Source organism: Diaphorina citri, unplaced genomic scaffold (assembly GCF_000475195.1).
Source record: "Diaphorina citri unplaced genomic scaffold, Diaci psyllid genome assembly version 1.1 scaffold1512, whole genome shotgun sequence".
NCBI lineage: Eukaryota > Metazoa > Arthropoda > Insecta > Hemiptera > Psyllidae > Diaphorina > Diaphorina citri.
In genome coordinates, this window is record NW_007378938.1 from 67,868 (window position 1) to 72,775 (window position 4,908).

Here is a 4,908-nt window from a genome sequence, read left to right on the forward strand (position 1 = left end):
CCAAAATGGAAAAAAACCCGGTGGGGGGGAAAAAAATTTAAAAAAAAAAAAAAAAAAAAAAAAAACACTTCAGTTTGCAGAATTATTCGGCACTTTTTTGTGGTCACTTATAAAGGTTTTTATTCAAAATATTGAATCAAAGCTACAAATAGGATGACTAGGGTAGCTTATTCGAGGTGAAGTTAGGTACATACGAGTTGGAAACGATAGAAAATGGAAGTCCATTCCTTTGAACATTGTGGTTCTCCTACCGTACAATACTTATCGTGAAAGACATTTTCATACAGAAATATTTTCTGACTGTACACATAGAGGCAAATAATAAAGAACGAAAATATAAATATCGATCATGTTAAAAGGATATAACCCTCACAACAGAAAAAAGATAAGCTTTTGTATTCAAAATGAAATGGGATTGAAAAATTCCCCGGGCCGGGATTAAGTCCAAATCAAAAGGAACCCAAAGGTTAAGGATGGATTAGAAATGCGAGTCTTCAACCAAAAATCGAACGGTTTTTTTCAAGGAGAACCTAAAGACGAAGATTGGGCTTTGTAGTTTTTGAATTTCATTGATTACTATTGGAAGGATTTTCACAAGAACTCGTGTATTATCTTCGTGAATAATTAGGTGTCTCCAATTCTTGTTTCCCCAATATTTCACCATAAGATTCAAAGAGATATATTATTCACAAAAGTAACTTTGTGTGTGTGTGGGGGGGGGGTTTCCAACGTCAAGCCTGGATTGGAAGGAAATCTATTGTGTAAAAAAAATAAAGTGTGAGAGAGGATGCAGGATAAATATAATGAAATGTATTGACGCAATATTTTTTATTCTGATAATGTTTGGAATGGAGAAATGTAAGCTTAGGATATTTCTAAGGAGGCACTTTTTTATCAGCCTGGATATTTTCCACCTCTTTCCTTCGTTCTTAATTTTTCAAAATTTAGGGCACAAATTTTCTGATTATTCGTTTTTTGGGCTCTTGAGTTTGAAGATAAAAAAGGGTTTCGTATTATTATTTTATTTTGCCGCCAATGCTATTTATTTTCACCATCCACATCCGTCTTAAATTTTTGTAGAGCATTGCATGATGGATTTTGAATGAAATAGAAGGGATAGAACTAGATATTAATCTTTGGTTTTTCTTTGACCACAGAAAAGGTCGACCAAAATCTTGGCCCCTTGAAAAATTTTTAACCATGCATGAAATCAAATCTGATTATAGGTACACAATCAGGGCCGGATTACCCATAAGGCAGAATGGCAGACTGCCACGGGCCCCGCGCTTTTGGGGGCCCCGCGCTTTGAATACCATGGGCCATGGGTGACTATACGATGGGTGATCAGACTAGTTGAGGCCATTGCGTCACCCATGAGTGCAGATAGGAGAGCAACACGAGACATCCGGAGTGAAGGTCAGTAGTCAATCGATCGACTAATAACCGGATTTGATCGATAAAAACTTCAGTAAAAACTGTAAAAACTTACACTCATTCGGCGCAATTTAGAAGTAAATAAACAACTTCTTGTAAAAAATTGAAAAAAAAAAAAAAATAGGAATCATAAATTCATATTATTCATATTCACTCATGGCCTTGCTGCTTAGCGTGTAAATAAATAAAACATTATTTTTATTAATTAATAATAGAGAAAAAAAAACTACAGATGAATTCTAAATTGTTCTGGTTGGAACTTTGTCATAGTAGGTAACTTAATTGAATTGGTTTAAATTTAATTAAACAAATAGTTCACGGATTTGAACCAAGGTCCATCGTTTGCAAGTCCAATGTGTACAATTTCAGTCATCCACGTAATGATCCATCGGAGATGTTTACTTGCACAGATGTACCTGCTCAGGCAGACCGAAAAGTGAACGACAATAAGATTATAAGAAACAAGAAGAGGTCTCCAGTTTAATTCCCTCTCTGGAGTCTCCAGCAACTGGAACAGTAGATATGAACAATGGATTCTTTTTACCCGCACAGGCAAAGCGTACACGTAACTCCGTGCAGGGTGCCGATGACCGGGTTTAAGCTGTATCCACACATAGTCGAAGGCCGTCGATCGACATCGATCGATGTCAACTGAAACCGTCCAGGCTGCCTCAAAAACATAGATTCACCTCGTCGTTCGACGGCTGTCAACTATGTTTAGACACAGCTAAAGTGAATCCTGTTATGCAATCTGACCCTAAAATTCTAGTAAAGCAGTAAGTAAATCTAGTAAGGCAGTAAGTAAATCTAGTAAGGCAGTAAGTAAATCTAGTAGAGTAGAGGCTCCCCACAAACCACAAAACTCCAAAGAATGGAAGCACCATAAGGTCCATAAGTAATATTGTACAGAATAAATTTCAATTTTTGTATATCTTGGAAAACCCCTATCAAGAAATCCTCCTACCCTCCACAGAGAAATTTCGCTTTTAAAACTTTTAATCAGCCTTTCACCTTTCTAAAAGTGGAAGAGGTTCTTTTTTATATAAAATAAGATACAACGATGTATACCTACCTATCTACCTACCGGATACACATAAGTAGGTATATAGGTATTTTGTTTGTATTCAGATTTTAAGTCTAAAATTACGTTAGATTATGCCTACATTTTTTTCTTCTTCTTTTTTATGATAGGAATTCTCTTCCTCCATATTTTTTTCTCTCTCTCCCAATTTCTTTTACGGCTCAATTTGATCCTCTTTCCTTCTCTCCTTTTCCTTCATCCTCCTTTATTATATCGCTCTCTTTTTACTTTCCTTATCCTATAGGAAGGAAAGATGTATACCATCTACCTACCGGAAACACATAAGTAGGTATTTTGTTTGTATTCAGATTTTCAGTCTAAATTTACGTTAGATTATGCCTACATTTTTTCTTCTTCTTTTTTATGATAGGAATTCTCTTCCTCCATATTTTTTTCTCTCTCTCCCAATTTCTTTTACGGCTCAATTTGATCCTCTTTCCTTCTCTCCTTTTCCTTCATCCTCCTTTATTATATCGCTCTCTTTTTACTTTCCTTATCCTATAGGAAGGAAAGTAATGCAATCGGGCCAAATTTTCGATGGTCAGTTTTTAGTGTCAAAACACGTTTTGAGGTCCCTAGAGCCTAAATCCAAATTTTCAGCCATTGGTCCGTGTGTGTCTGTCTGTGTGTGTGTCTGACTGTAAACAAAATATCTCGAGAACGGTAAGAGCTAGAGACTTGAAATTTGGTATGTAGCTGTCAAATGTGACAAAGGATGCGACACGAAACTTTTGGTTAAGACCGGTGCAACGCTTGGCGGCATTTTACCGCTTTTTGGCAGTTTTCGGTGTAATTTAACAATATCTCGGGAACGGTATAAGCTAGAGACTTGTAATTTGGTATGTAGTTCACAAATGTGACAAAGATGCAACACAAAACATTGTTTGAGATGGTTGCTGCGCTTGGCGGTATTTTGACCGCTTCTGGATAGATTTCGACCGTTTTTTGGCGGTTTTCAGCTATAGCGACAAAACGGTTAGAGATATTGTAAAAGTTAGGGTAAAAGAACACGCAAATAAGAATCATTCAATAGGATAAGGAAAGTCGTGTGATGTTCACACCAGATTCATCCTTGTTTCTGTTTACTTCCGTTATCTCTCATCTCCTGGAACTCCTACGACTCCTAGAAACCTTACATCTCCTGAAAGTCCCATCACTCCTAGAAATCCTTCAACTTGTTCTGGTTGGAACTTTGTGATAGTAACTTAATTGAATTGGTTTAAATTTAATTATACAAATAGTTCACGGATTTGAACCAAGGTCCATCGTTTGCAAGTCCAATGTTTACAATTTCAGTCATCCACGTAATGATCCATCGGAGATGTTTACTTGCACAGATGTACCTGCTCAGGCAGACCGAAAAGTGGACGACAATAAGAAATAAGAGGTCTCCAGTTTATGTCCCTCTCTGGAGTCTCCCAGCCACTAAAACAGTAGATATGAACAATGGATTCTTTTTACCCGCACAGGCTTACTTGCACAGGCAAAGCGTACACGTAACTCCGTGCAGGGCGCCGATGGCCGGCCTGGAAAAAATTCTCCTTTGAGAAACACCTCTCTGAGATTAAAAAGAAGAAAAAGAAGAACAAGAAGGAAAAGAAAAAGTTCGTAGGCTCGTTAGATGAAAAAGTTCATAGGCTCCTTAGATGAAAAAGTTCATAGGCTCCTTAGACGAAAAAGTTCATAGGCTCCTTAGATGAAAGAGTGAAAAGGTTGGTGTATTAGACAGTATTAGGGCTTTGTCAATGTTATTTTCATGAGGATTAAAAAAAAAAAGTTACGTGCCTTTAGTTAGATAATTCTTTTTCTCTTTGCTTGTGCCATACGATAAAATACTTGAAATTCGTTGAGATAAGTATAAATTCTCAATCCTTTCACTCAGTAATCTCAGTATATGTAGTTATGTAGGTACCTATGTAATTAAACCTAACCAACAAAGCCTGAAAAAAATTCTCCTTTGAGAAACATCTCTTTGAGATTAAAAAGAAGAACAAGAAGGAAAAGAAAAAGTTCGTAGGCTCGTTAGATGAAAATGTTCATATAGGCTCCTTAGATGAAAAAAGTTCATAGGCTCCTTAGATGAAAGAGTGAAAAGGTTGGTGTATTAGACAGTATTAGGGCTTTGTCAATGTTATTTTCATGAGGATTAAAAAAAAAAAGTTACGTGCCTTTAGTTAGATAATTCTGATTTTGTACCTTTCAATACGTTAGTATCTAAACATTAATGTGTACATACTTTAACGAAGTTTTTTAAATGAATGAAGTATACCTATCTCCATGATACATCATTCATCCAACATCAAAAAACCTTCAGAACTTAGCTAATTACTTTTCCTACGTCCTGTCTTGTCCCCAGAGTATGTGCAACTTCACAATATTAGGTATAACCTCAC